Raw genomic sequence first — 15,723 nt, 5'->3', positions numbered from 1 at the left:
CTGATTTTGGTATTTTATATCCTTTGCATTTCCATTTTAATTTTAGAATCAGTTTGACAAGTTTTACAAAGCACATGCAGAGATTTTGATTAGGTGAGTTGAATATATATAGTAGATTAATTTAGAAAGAATAGTCATGTTAACAATAGACCCTTTGATTCATGAACATAGTATGTTTTCCCATTTATTGAGTTTTTCTTCAATTACTCTTACTGGTGGTTTGTAGTTATCAGCAAACAGGTCTTATACATTATTCATTGACTTTATCTCTAAGTATTGCATGCTTTTGGATGCAATTGTGAATGGTATTTTTAATATCTCAATTTCTAAATGTTAATTGCTAGTATATGAAAAATTAATTTTATATATTCACCATATTTCCTGCAAGCCTGCCAAAATAACTTATATTAGTTTTAGTAGAGTTTTTCAGATTTTTTGACATTTTTACATCTACAATATTCTGTGAATACAAACAATTTTACATCTTCTACTCTGTTCTCTATGTATTTTATTTCTTTCTCTTGCCTATTTGCACTAGCTAGGACTGTCAATAGGATGACTAGGAGTGATGAGAGTGAAGTTCCTTGCTTTTTTCCTGGTCCTAGAAGGAATGTCTTCACTCTTTTACCATTAAGTATGATCTTATTTAGTTTTTTGGAGATGCTTGTCATCAATAGAGGAAAATTACTTTTATTCATAGTTTAGGGGAAATTTTTTAAATCATGAATAAATATTAATTTTTTTCAAGTATTCTCATGAATTTATTAAGATTATCACATGATTTTTCTTTTTTAATTGATTGATATTATGGATTACATTAATTAATTTTTAACTATCATTCATAATAGGGAAGATATGTGTTGTCTATCCAGTAATTAATCCTATGTGATATTTAATTGAATTCAATTTTTTTAACTTAAACTAAAGATTTGTTTCTTTGAATGGCATTGTATGGTAAATGGATATGGAATTGAATAAGATTATATGTACTGTCATCTTGCAGCAGGTTGTTCTCTCTGTGAGGCAGCACTAAATGGTTATTAGCTGCATTTGGAACAGCAGCTGTTTGGAGAGGCATTGGGAACCTCCAGGCCGGGTGCCGACACAGCCAGTGTCTGCTATGAAAAAATATAGCGTGCCATTTCTACAGTACTTAATACTTTGCAGCACTTTCATGGGCTAAAGAAGGAAAGGTTGGGAGGTGATCAGGAGAGGTTGGAGAAAATCTGACTTTCCTTTGAGATCCCCGCTGAAAAACCAAGTGGATCCTTGCCTCTTTGGCTCATTCACTCATCACTCAGAACTGTGGGGTCATTTGTGAGTGGCTCTCATGTAGAGGCAGTAACTCAGTCTTGTCATACGTCAGCTGGCCCTCTTGCTTCCTTAGCTCCTGTGTGTAATGATCAGGATCTTGCTGCATTTCTTTGTGACAAAGTTCCTCCCTTGAATGCAGCTGGGACATTTTTTCCCCCACTCCTCTCCCTGATGGTTCTCTTGCAACTTGGCAACTGGAGAACTACAGGAACTCATTTTTGACCTCCTAAAAATCCTCCTATATGTTTGACTACTTCCTAAATAAAGGCTTAGAGGAGTGACTTTCATATGTTCCATTGTGACACACAGACATAAAATTACATCATTTCTGCAACTCACATTCACACACAACTGAGACAAGAATTTTACAAAATATTCTTACCCTTAAAAGGTGTGAGGTACTTTCATTAAGTAAAAATGTTGGTCAGACCTCATGAATAGGTTATGTTTACATTTTAAGAAACACTATTTTAGTTGATTTTTAAAATGTGGCGATTTTAAATGGAACAAGGACATTTATTAATTTTCTAGTAATAAAAAAACCTATTAAGAACCTAGTTACTATTTTAATTTCAAATGTTTTTCTTTTAAACAGTCTTAAGAAAACTTCTCACCCATTCACTTTTAATACTAAATTGGATTAGATTTAAGTCTAATTAACTCAGGTCTTTGTAAGCAATATTGGTTTAGATCATATTACATACTTGCATGCAGGTTTAATTTTTAGAAGTTAATATTTTTGGATAGAAGTATAATTTCATAGTTTGATAGAAATATAATAACTAAATGGTTATTAGCTGCATTTGGAACAGCAGCTGTTTGGAGAGGCATTGGGAACCTCCAGGCCGGGTGCCTCCCTGAAACTTATTGAAGTAGATATCTTTGATGTCACTGGAGTGACCTTCCAAGTTCATCTGTTACCACAAATATTTAGAGGGTTTTTTTCTATGTAAAACTTGAAAGGCAATGACCATTTCCAGAAATAGTCATTTATTTGACTAGTGCTTTGAGTTCATGTCTCTACTAACAACAAATATGTTATTATTTTAACAAACCCAGTAGAGTATTGAACGTTGAAAAATTAAATATAGACTATGCAAATCAGTTATTTAAGGGAAGCATATATACTTTATGTAGTGTCACTTGTCTCATTTCTTCTTCCTTTTTATTGTCAGACCAGATAGGAATAGCTCCTTCAATTCCAAAAATATCTGCTCACTTTTCTGATGCTACTTTTCTTACTCTGACTACAGTGACCTTTGAGGGAGTACTCTCAGGCATCATCCATATACAGTAATGTGGGTAGATTGTCCTCTTGTAGCTTCACCTGAAGTTAGGAGGGAAGTCACGTTGGTGGGAAAAATTGACCTCCACAAGTAAATGATGTATTCTTAAGTCTTCAAGAATATTTCCTTTTCAAAAATAAAAGACTTATTTATACAAATACTGTGCACTTGTAAGGTATGTGTGGGGGCATCAGGTAGGGTAAACAAATAAGTGAAAAAAGTTTCATTCTCATAGTAAGATGTTTTGGGTGTGTCTTTCTATGATGGGTTCTGTCTGTGAGCTCTCTAATAAGTTCTCCTTGTTCTTCTCACAATGTCTTCACTGATTTTTACATAAAGTGGGCCTTCTGTATCTATTCTCCATGCCTATTAAACTCTTTTTCTCATATTTAAATCACTGATAATTTCAGTATCTATAGCTTCTGTGAGTTTGAATCTGCTCCCCCACCCCCATCCCCCGCTGACTCATATATTCTTCTTGGCTGCTTTTCTTGGGTGTTTTGTGATTTTTGATTCTGAGGTCGTTTTCTGGAGAACCCTATCTGGAGGAAACTTTTGAAACCTGTATTTAAAATGTGTTCTTTTAGAGAAGATGTACATTAGTTCCTGTAAGATATCTGGAGGTGATGTTTTGATTAAGTATGTGGGTTTTTTGTTTTTTTGTTTTGTTTGTTTTTTGCTTTTGCCAAATATAGCATGAATTCTGGCTCTACACCTGCCTGTACTGGTACACACTTGTGATAAGGAACTCTTGACGAGATATTTTTCTGTACCCAAAATCAAGGTTAAGACAAATATACACTGTTTGTCTCTGCCCACTGTGCTCTATTTTGTTTTGTTCTCAGTGTTATGCCATTTATAGTTGCTTGACTTATATGAGGATCTCGAATCTGCCCTTTCACTATTTCAGGAATCAATTTTTATCTCCTAATCTTGTGATACAATCTGGTAAACTAAGCACTTAACTACCAAGAACTGGCTGATGCTTCCAGAGTAAATGGCAGCCCTAGTGCTCAAGCACCTCTCTCAATTTGCACTTTATTTTTGCCTGCCGAACAATTCTTTTATTTTCCCACCAGGTTAATCATGTAATAAAAAAAGTTTTTCATTTATATTTTATTCAGCATTTTTGTTTGTGCTATACCACGAAGGGCATCTGTGGACATTTAAGTGTAACTTGGCAGAAATGGAAATTCCAGGACAGTTTATTTTTGAAATGATGCTGGCATAATTATCTATCCATCTGGAAGAAGACAGGGCTGTACAACAGTGTCATAACATATACAAAAATAAATTACAGCTCAATTAAATATCTAATTGTGAAATGCAAAACAATTTAAATGTCAGAGGAAAATTTAGAAAAAAAAGAGTTTTGTGACTTTATAGTGTGAAGACTGTTCTTAAATAAGACAGGAAATCCAACTGCTATAAACAGAAAAGACAAATATAATTGACTATATGCAAACTAAAATAAAAATGAATAATAAAAGATAACAAATAAAGCCAAAGATAAATTAAATATGGGATAGAAATACTTGCAACATATATAACTGGAAAAAGGGTAACTATTTAGAAGGTTGGTTCTATGATTTATTAAAAAGAGGCTCAGTAAAGTTGCTAACCTACTTCCAGATTTCTTCGATGTGAATCAGTGAACATCCTTCTTATTTAAGACGTTATTATCTAACTTTCTGATACTTTTATCTGATACTTTTTTTCTTACGTGTGTCTTCTTTTTCTAATAAGGAAAATGTTTGGTTTTGTTATTACATATGTCAAGGTTCAAGGAAGACAAAAGTTAGGAAACATGGTTTGCTCAAATTTCTTTTAGACAACCCCCATGTTTAGCACAGATATCAAAGGTCTTTTTCCTTATTGCAAGTTTAAACCAGATATAAGCCCATCTTCTAGGGGTTTGGACTTATTACTAAGCATTGTAGGAAGCGGGGGGGAAGAGGAGGAGAGAGAAGGAGAGAAGTTGGAAGAGAGTGAGAGAGAGAAAGATAGAAAAGACCACATTAAAAAAACAAACCAACCAACCAACCTTATTTTGAGAAGTTGTGAACATAACCTGGCCATCACACAGATTTTAGCTTTGAGTTCCCATTGGCTCATTGGTACAGAGATACCAGAGGCAAAAAATACTTTCTCTAAGGTAATCCCAAACTATTAGTTTTGCCAGCTGTATGCCAGAGGAAAATGCAGACTCTCTAGAGTGGTGATTTTCAACCTTTTCCATCTCATGCCACACATAAGCTAATGACTGAATTTCTGTGGCACACCAAAAGATTTATTTTTTGCTGATTTGACTACAAAAAGAGCTATAATTTTGACTCATTCACACCAGCTTTGTGTTGGCTGTCACCGTTTTTTTTTTATTTGATAATCTAAGGGACAAGAGATCGGTTGCCCCTAACTAAATAGTCAGCTATTACATGTTTTAAAAATTCTTGCAGCACACTAGTGTGCCTCTTGTAGCATACTGATTGAAAATTGCTGCTCTGACTTCCAGTCAAGAAGGAAGTGTGGGTAAATGCAGTACTGGCCTCCTCTTGCAACTATGTCAAAATTACAACTAAACTACAGAACAACCATCATTCAGAACCTCCTGAAATCTGGCTGAATGGAAGGGAGGTTAGGGGGATGGGTGAAAAGGTGAAGGGATTGAGAAGTACAAATTGGTTATTATAGAATAGTCATGGGGATGTAAAGTACAGCATAGGGAATATAGTTGATAATATCCTGATAACTATGTATGGTGTTAGATGGGTGTGAGATATATAGGGATGATCATTTAATAAGTTATGCAATGTATAATTACTGGGGTGTGCACCTGAAACTAATAGAATAATGTATGTCAACTGTAATTGAAAAATTAAAAAATGATTAAAAAAATAAAATTGCTGATCTAGAGGAAGGCATTTTAATATCAGGCCTCAAAAGACACAACAAACACTTTGCAAGGATATGAGCAGTACATAGTGAAGAATAAGCACCCCAAGCACACAGGGGTACAAATCAGCATGAACATGAACCAGCAAAATAGAGGTCACAAAGGTTTCATATATTAGAATTATCAGACAGTAATTATAGATCAATTACTCTTCTAGTTTAAAAAAAAACCAAAAAGGCAAGTTTGGAGATAGTTTTAGAAAATAGGAAATTGTAAAAAAGTAACCTAGTATATTTAAAATATAACAGAACAAACTTTTAAAGTTAAAAATACAATAACAAAAATGTAAAACTTAATGGATAGGCTTAACAACAATTTGTATACCAACAACTAAAGAAAGAATTAGGTATATGAATATAGGTCAGAAGAAAATTTATATGCAGCATATGAAGAATACATAATGGAAAATATGAAAGAGACAATGACATATGGAGGAAAGCATTAGAAGGTTTATCCTGTACTTTTACCTAGTGGTCCATAAGGAGAGATGGAAAAGAATTGGGCAAAAGTAGTATCTTCAGAGATAAAAGCTCAGAAATTTCCAGAATTGATCAACATCAATCTACAAATCTAAGAAGTTTAATGAATATGAAGAGGACAAATAAAAAGAAATCTAAACCTTGACATAGCATAGTAAAACTATGGAATACCAAGGACAGAAGGAAATGCTAAAAGTTGACAAACAAAAAGGTAAATAAAATTCAAAGGAGTTACAGAAAAACTGAGATTGTTTTAATAGCAAAAAGTAAAAAGAGAAAAACTGGGTTTATGTCTTCAATACTATAAAATAAAATAAAATAAAATAAAATAAAATAAAATAAAATAACTGGTAATCAAAATTTTATACCCAGCAAAAATATCTTCAAAGAATGAGGTAAAGGAAAAGACATTTTCAAAGTAATATAAATAGGTGAATTTGACATTATCAGACTCCTTGATACAGAAAATTCTAAAGGGCATACTTCCGACAGAAAGAATACCAAAGTTATGACATTCAAAGAGGAATGAAAAGCAAAGAAAGTGGTAATTATGTGACTAATTCTAAAGAATAATAGTCTGTTTCAACACTTTTGTGGGATTTTTGAAAAACAGGATAAAATGGTCATTCTATATAAAAATCACATATTATATATGTCAGGATGAGGTTAAATGAGTTAAAATTCTCTAAGAGACTTGTTTTGTCTAAGAGGAGGATAAAGATATTGTTCAGCTTTATGCTTTAAATGTACCTATTGTCATTTCTAGGTTAATTATAAAAGAATAGACTATGATTATGTTTCCTCTAATCCACAATAGGTAAAAATGGAATCATTTAAAAAAATCCAACAAAAGTTAGAGAGAGAGGGGGGAGGGAAAAGGATGCATATAAAAGATATAACACAAACTATCCAAATATGTCAATAATACTTGAATGTAAAGAACTTAAAGAAAATAGACAAAATATTTCAGTTAAAATCCAAAGATTATCATATGGGATAATCCAATATAATTTTTTAATATATCTAAAATGATAGTTTATAGAAATGTTGAAATTATTGTGATGGAAAGATACACCATGCATATGTTAAACAAAAATGTTGATTTATTTATATTAAGAGCAGACAAAATAAACTTTAATGTCAAAAAAAGAGTAAAACAGAGTCACTTTGTAATGATTAAAGTTTAAATTTACCAAGGGTTCTTAACAAATTTAAATTTCTGTGTGGTTAAGTACATGGTCTCAAAAATAAGAAAATTATTTACAGATCTAAAAAGAGAAATAGAGAAATCCACAATCTCAAAAGGAGATTTTAATATGCCACTGTGCTGGTAATTGATACAAGTAGATTTTAAAAATTAATAAGACTATGTAAGGTTGAACCAACATGATAATAACCACCTAATTTTTTAGAACAAACCTGAAGAGTCTTATGATATTTAAGAAGCTGAACAAGTGGTTTTTTAAAATGGTAGTAAAGATATATACCCATAATGAAAATTTTAAAGCCCAAGAGGCTGTACCAAAAAATTCTGCTAAACTTACAGGGACAGATAACTTTTGTACAAATTCATCTAAAACATAGACAAGGAGGAAGCCCTTCTTAATTCATTTTATGCATACCTTGGTATGAAAATGAGCAAAAACAGCATGAAAAAAGAAATTACAAGCCATTCTCATTCATGAACATACATGAAAATATACCAACTTCAACCTGGAACCACATAAGAAAAGGAGTTCTGGGAACAGTGAGAAAATGAGTAGGCTCTAAATCAGGGTAATGGTTATCCTGGGGGAGGGAGAAGTTGTGATCAAGTGAGGGCATCTCAGAGTGGGGGCTAGGGGACTGGGGCACTGGGAATTTATAATCACAGTATTTCTATACTCAAACTATATACATGTTTTATGCACTTTTCTGTGTATTTATTGTATTTCACAACAAAAGAAGAACGCATCATTTAAAGTAATTTTTGAGTAAAGTAAATTTACAGAAATTACACATTCTATTAACATCTGGTGTTGGTATTGGAGAGCTATCAGGCTAAGGGTGTTATGTAACCCTTTTCTTATAAATTCTTATGCTGACTTGTTTTATCGTACATATGCTCTTTTTATAATGAAAAAAATCTAATGGATGGCTCAGAGTTTACCATGACTATAAGTAAATGTTTCAAAGACATCTAGTTTCTTCCAATACCCATTTAGTAGCAGAATCTAGACTTTTAGCTGGTTGTTCGGCTATCCACCTAAAAGACAGTATTTTCAGCTAAGCACACAGGTAGGTGTGACCATATGATTGAGTTTTGCCTGAGATGCTGTGACAGTGTTTTGGAGAACTTCTGAGAACACTCGTTAAAACAGAACTGGCACTATGTTATACCATCCTCTGTCACAGTGCCTGGAAGTATAAAGGATGGAGTTTTAGCAGTTGCCTCAGACCATGGGGATAATGGCCATGCACAGGGATGGCAACAAGGGAGATGCAAGGACCCTGCCGGAATGCTTCATGGAGCCACGACGCTGACAATGGACTGCCCATCTTCCTATTCCTTTTGCATGAAAGGGAAAAGAAAGCTTCTTACCATATGATTTCACCTATAAGTGGAACCTAACCAACAATACAAAGATGCAGGGAAAATAAGACCAGCAACACTGAAAGGAAAAGAAATCAACAGAGACAAGAGGGAAGGAGGGAGGCGGGGCGGGGAAAAGGAAGGGAAGGGGAAAGTCAAGGAACATATAGCAAGGATTCATGGACAAAACCAAAGGGGAAGAGCTGAGGGAGGGAAGGAGGGAGGGGGCAAGGGAAAGTGGTGGGGGGTAGGCAGAGACAAATGTATTTGAAAAAATAAATTAAAATAAAAAAAACAGCTTCTATTTTGTTTGTTATTTGTAGCTAAAACCAATTCTAATGAACATGGAAACAGCAAAACAGGTCATGCAAAATTTTATCTACATATTTTATCTGGCCCACAGACAAGTTTTGTTTGATCTACACAGTTTCTGAAAAATAAAAGTGAATTTTTTTATAATGTTTAAGATTAAGAGTCTTAATATGAAAATCCTGATGTGTGGCTTGTCATGAAAAATCAGATTTGGTATCTTCTATGTCTTTCTCTTCTTACCAGCTGGCTGATGCTGAAGTGACCAACTCCTCCTTATTTGGCATAGGATTTCCCTCTTTGTTCATTCGTTCACTATGTATTGAGCTTATATCCACTTGCCTAGAGTTCTCACTGTAATAGTTCAGTGTATTTTCTATTTTAGTATCGTCAAATTATTCTGTTTAATACAATTTTCTATCTGACTTTTCTCCCTTTTATTATTAAAACATATGCTGTTTCCTATGTGAAAGAATCACATTTTGTTGCTTGCTTCTTTCATGGCTGGATTGCATTTTGGTTTGTAACCTAAACAATTTCCGGTGATTCCAGGTGACATCAGAGACATGCTCAGAGAAGTAGTGGTGATGTCACATAGATGCAAGGGTACTACTCTAAAACTCTGAAAATCCGTCTAGGATAAGGTCAGGAAACCTGAGCTAGGGAAGTTGGTTACCTATAGAGTTAATTTTGATGGGAACTGCTATTTAGTTCATGCTTGCACTAATTACTACCCTTCATATGGAAATAGACTATTCAACAAAAACATTCAAGTTCCCAGCATCTTATTCCCATTTTGCCACCAAAACATACAGTGCTTGAAAGGATAAGTGTAGTAATAATTCCTGATTTTTCCTCTTAGATTTCAATACGCTATTGTAATAATGCTATTATATTTTTGACTAATTCACATAATTAGTTACAATAAAGAAAACATGCACAACATTAAAACGTAGGTGCTTATTAACCTCAGTACAGTTTTCACCTTTGTGTTCTGAAAAAGAAAATTGATTATTTGTATCAGTTAGAGTAGGTGAATAATGCATGTTGATTAGGCACATGTCTCAGTTAGACTTCAACATAAACCAAACTGAAGGAAGATAAACTGACAAAACATTAGAATTGAATTTATCAAAAATTAATCATTTTAAAGCATGTTGTAAAAATCAAAGATTTAGGTAGTGAATAATATTCTTTTGGGAGTTTAAAAGTCTTGTTATTTTTATTTCTTTAAAAAATTCATGGTTGTCTCTTAACTTTTATGGTTTCCTATTTTAAACATAAATGCATTGATCTAGTCACTGCAAGGTGACATCTACATGCTGAGAAATGCTCATGGGACCCCTTGTGGAATTGTTCTGCTATCACATGAACAAATCCATTTATAGCTCATTCTCTGAGAATTCCGTACACGCCTGACAGGTGTGCCAGGTGGGTTTTTTCCCCCAATGATATGAAAGATTCTATGAATTTTATATATTGGAAAGTGATATGGAATACAAGCATTCAAAGAAGTTGAGCTTGTGCTTTAAAAGTTTAATGTAGGGAGATAGGAAGCATTTCTTGTCTCAAGAAACAAGTACACTGATTTCAATTATGAAATTTTGTTCACAGGGATGTAGTGGGAAATTGAAAGTAAAATTTATAACCAATTCTAAATTGAGAGTTTTACATAATGTAAGCCCTTACTCTCTCAGTTCTGTAAATACTATTACCTGTTTATTCAATTATCTTTCTGGGTGATTATCACATACAGGACATTGAGCTGGGTCAAAATATGATTCTCTCACATCAATCTTTTCTTTTTTTAAATTTATTTTTTTATTCTTGTTCAAGTTCAGTTGTCTCCATTTTCCCATCACCACTTTCCACTGCCCCACACACCCCGACCCCCACCTTCCACCCTCAATCCTTCCCCACTTTGGCTTTGTCCATGGGTCCTTTATACGTGTTCCTTGACTTGACGCATTCCCTTTTTTACCCTGTTTGCCCCCTCCCACCTCCCTTCTCATTATTGTCAGTTTGTTTTTTCTTCCAATGTTGCTGGATATATTTTGCTTGCTTGTTTGTTTTATTGATTAAGTTTCACTTATAGTGAGATCATACGGTGTTTGTCTTTTACCAACTGGCTTATTTCACTTAGCATAATGCTCTCCAGTTCATTTGTGCTGTCACGCAGGGTAGTAGTTCTTTCTTTCTTTCTTTCTGCTGTATAGTATTCCATTGTGTAAATGTACCATGGTTTTCTGATCCACTCATTTACTGTCGGGCACTTAGGTTGCTTCCAACACTTGGCTATTGTAAATTGTGCTGCTATGAACATTGGGGTGCATAGGTTCTTTTGATTTGGTGTTTTGGGATTCTTAGGATATAATCCCAGCAGTGGAATTGCTGGGTCAAAAGGCTGTTCCATTTCTAGCTTTTTGAGGCAATTCCAAACTCCTTTCCACAGTGGCTGCACCAGTCTGCATTCCCACCAACTGTACTAAGGTTCCCTTTTCTCCACAACCTCACCAGCACTTGTTGTTTGTTGATTTGGTCATAATGGCCATTCTGACTGGTGTGAAGTGGTATCTCATTGTGGTTTTAATTTGCATCTCTCTGATGGCTAGTGATGCTGAGCATCCTTTCGTATGTCTCTGGGCCCTGTGTATGTCCTCCTTGGAGAGGTGTCTCTTCAGGCCCTTTGCCCATTTTTTAATTGGATTGTCTTTCTTCCTGGAGTGGAATCACATCAATCTTTTCTAAGTGAACAAGCGACTCTATGTCAATGTTTTACGCGTAGGAGAAATTATATCAGCATGAACTTTATTTAGGATAGAAAAGTGCAACTTTTGTTATCAATATTTTTAAGTATCGTCTTTGAACAAGGCTCTGTAAAGTGAGCTGGGGAAACAGAGATATGAGATATAGTTGTGACTTCAAAGGAAGTTTCATTTTTCTCGTGTAGAAATTTGGTTTAAGTAATTACTATTCTTGAGTAATTACTATCTAATGTTTTCACGGAGGATATGTTTTTTGATGACAGATTAAGAAACTAATCTCTAGGTCTACAATCTGAAATTAAGAGAAAACGGTAGAGCCCATTTAAATTCTCCTTCCTATGTTGTATCAATCTAACTTCTGCTTGAGTCAAAGTACTTCATACCCCTTGTGCTGAAGACTATATCCTTCAGCTCAACATTTCTGTTTCCTTAAAATATAAAAACATTACTATACTTAAATTCAAATGCTAGTGGACAGAAAAAGATTTGAAGTTTATCAGTGTTCCTTGTTCTCAGAAAACCAGCCACAAGAACTGTCCAGGAAATCCTTTTAAGTGTGGTGTTCCCTGTTTGCTATGCACTCATGAAATCAGGACAGATAAAGACAGTGGATGCTAATAGTCACTTACAGAACGAATACTGAACAATAGAATGGCCCATGAATAGCTCATCTGATACTGTCAAAAGACAGAAATAATTCTCTTATTTCTATCATTGTCATGGATCAGTTGAATCTCTAGATAAGGAAATATTTTGATGTTGTTCAGTATTTAAGGTCTATGTGGATCAAAAACAACCTGTTTGACATGATTATTCTCACTCTGAGAAAAAGGAAGACCATTTGCTGCTCCTCAAAATGGAGCATGTTGGAGGGATCTAACCAAATTAACCTCTGGCTGGATTGTTTCTGATGACATTTGCAAGGGTGACTATGAAAAAATAGGAGGCTAGGCCAGGCTCAGGGTGTGGAGGGGCTGCCTGCCGTCAGTAGGTACAGGATTACATGGGGGTGTTAGATAAAGACAACCAGTGCTTGTGACTTAGCTCCTTTGACTCATTTTGCTTCACCTGTATGTACTTCACACAGGTAAGTGTATATATTCTTTTATATTGGACTAATTCACCACAAATGGGACTCTTCATGATGATTTTCCTTTTCTCCCACCTCCCTTGATCTTACATAAAGTTTCCTCCATATTTTTACTTGCAAAGTTGCTTTGGAATTTCCCTAGATGGGTCATGTATTCCTTAGTAGGGTTTAAATTCCACAAGGATGTGAACTGTGCCCCACTTCTCTGGCTTCCCCCTAGAGAGCTGTCCTCTGTGCAAACCAGCCTGTCTGGATCCAGTCTTTGAACCAATTTGGTAAAGGAACAAGAAGCCTATTAGAAATATCTTTTTATTACCAGAACAAGCAAATGTCTGAAACAATGGTACCCATATTTAAGGATGCTTTGAAATGGCAGGTTATAAAATGTTCATCATGAAGATTCGGGAGATTTCTCATTGCTCAGAGTGTCATTCTGTTTTGCACAAACAAAATTATTCTTTTGTTACTACTTCTTTCCCCTGCATTGTTTTGGTTTAGCATATGTGGAACTTACATAGGAGAGATATTTGTAAGCTAGGCTCTCACCCATCTACACTAGCGCTTTTCTCTCATCTGTTCCCCATCCTCTTCTATTTAATTTACTAGGGAGTGAGGTAACTTGAATTAGCAAAGCCGACTTCCCAGACCTCACTTTTGGGATTAATATGCCCCCCATGGAGAATGCATCTTTACTGACAATCTCAAAAATTGGAAACAATCAAATAATGACTTCCTTTATAATCAAAAATGTAAAACCTGTTAGAAAAATTAATATGCTTATCAGAGGTAACTTATTAAATGTCTTCTTAACTGCACAACTGTCTCCTTCTACCATGACTGATGGTGTGTAGACTACAGTTTTTCTTCGTTTATCTCCTATAGAGATTACACTCAACATTTGGTTTAGAAGACAGTTTTACAGATGTTTGCTTTAAAAATTGCTCAGAGTTTAAGGAGCTCTTTCTGGATAGTGTTGCTATCCTTTTCCAGCTGAGTAATCTTTTTTCCCCTTACTAACTCGTATCAGGAAATTTATTCACAAAAAAAGAAACATTACCCATCCATGATAAACATCCCTGAGAGCAGTAAGTAACCTTTACTAGAGCTGTGCACTCTTATGGAGATTATTCTATTTTCAGGGTTGCTGACCTTTTGCCTCCTTATTGGTTGCCATAGTGATGATCTGAGCTCTGCCTAAAAGAGCTTTACTAAAATGAGAGAATCAATCAGCTTTTTAACTGCAATGCTTATATGGATAGTTCCTAATAATATATATCAAAATAAAATGATTAACTAGGTGTTTATATGAATTGCAAGTGATTAAGTGTATTCTGTAGCTTTTTTAGAATTCCTTTGTGAGCCCATAAAAATATATATACACTTGAAATGTAAAGTTAAAAGATCATTGTGAAATGGAGAATAAAACTCTTTTATAAGCAAACTTCACAAGTTGCAAGCGCCATGGTTAATGATTCTAAAGCGAAGTCAAGTTAGAGAACTCGTTTACACCTTATTATAAGGACACTCAAGGCCACGCTCTCCTCGCATGCACCTGCCCAACTTCTAACGACTTCAGAGGAGTTCTGACACACTCAGGAGAAGGTAAGTTGGTGATCTGCCAACATTCACTAGGCAAAGTAAGAGAGCATAGATTATGTTTGTTTCCAAAGTTCACTTCACAGCTTTAAATCTTTTACTCATTGGTTGCAGATAGTCACCTGTTTTTAGGACTATAGTGAGACTTCCATGAACACAGTTTTGAGGAATTTGATTATTTTTTCCTTTAGCATTCAATAATATTTGTTTTCAAATGTCTCATTGAAATTGTAAGTAAAATATAAGTACATTTAATATAACTCCATGATTATCAATTACAGAGAAGGAAGTCTGAGCAACAGCTTAATTCACAAGGTCCATTGGCAGTGAAATTTGTCTAGACTCTAAGGTGCGGGTGTTATGCTATTGCTTACTATGCCTCTTCCCCAAATCTCTGTCTGGGGTGGAGAGGGGGAAGGTACAGTTTGCTCAGGTGCAATAGCCACATATAACCTGTTTCTCTCTCTCCAAAGCCTGCATTTTTATTCTTCTCCTTTATGTTTGAGAACCTAGAATTAGGTTAGGACTCCAGAACCTGTGCCCATATTCTTTTAAATATACCCCGAGGTTTATTGAAAAGAAAAATCAACAGACCTGATGGTAGGTCCTGGGGATAACATTAAATCGATGCTGGGGCTGGCCGTAGTAAATGAAATAAGGAACTATGGGCTTATTTCAAGTGTTTGAAAAACACAGGAAATATCTGACATCATAGATTTTTAATGCATTGCTGTTTTTTTCCCTAAATAAAAAAGATTTCTTTAATGTAGGATAACTTAAAAAAATTCGGCTATATGTGTTTTAAAATTAGAGTGACAGATTTAATTATATCCTTATGTTATTTGGTTTCAGTTATCATATTTATTTCTCTAAAACTAAAAATCTCATTCTTTACTTACTAAGAACAAAACCAGTAAAACTTTAAATGATTCTGTTATTCAAGATCTATTTATTGACCATCTACCACTGTGGACATGGGATATAGTAGGGAACAAAGCAGGCAGCGTTCTTCCCCTCACAAAGCATATGTTCTTTGGAGAAAATCAGATAATAGATAAATGACTATATAATGTGCCAGGTGGTGATAAGATCCAGGAATTAAAATAAAACAGGAAAAGGGTATAGAGAGTGAATGAGGAATGAGAAGGAAGGACTATTTTAGATAGGGTTGTCAGCCAAGACCATCATTTCCTGCCAGGATTATTTCATTAGGTTTCTAATTTGTCTCTTCGCTTTTACTCTTGTGCCCCTAGTGCCTTCACGCAGCAGCCACAGAGAATATAAATTGGATCATATTTCATTTGCCTGCTCAAAATCCTGCAACAGCTTCCATTTAGAATAAAATTCACAGTCCTTTTT

General features: G+C 34.7%; 1 protein-coding gene across 3 annotated transcripts in view; it reads left to right on the top strand.

Annotated features, from left to right (window-relative positions):
* The window catches only part of ACVR1C (activin A receptor type 1C), a 34,081-nt gene that overhangs the window by 3,288 nt on the left and 15,070 nt on the right, over positions 1-15,723 (top strand). The gene's annotated exons all lie outside the window — the stretch shown is intronic.

The sequence above is a fragment of the Pteronotus mesoamericanus genome, unplaced genomic scaffold (assembly GCF_021234165.1).
Source record: "Pteronotus mesoamericanus isolate MK-2021 breed Mesoamerican mustached bat unplaced genomic scaffold, CSHL_Meso_final scaffold_651, whole genome shotgun sequence".
Classification (NCBI taxonomy): Eukaryota; Metazoa; Chordata; class Mammalia; order Chiroptera; family Mormoopidae; genus Pteronotus; species Pteronotus mesoamericanus.
This window is presented reverse-complemented; position numbering and strand designations above follow the sequence as displayed.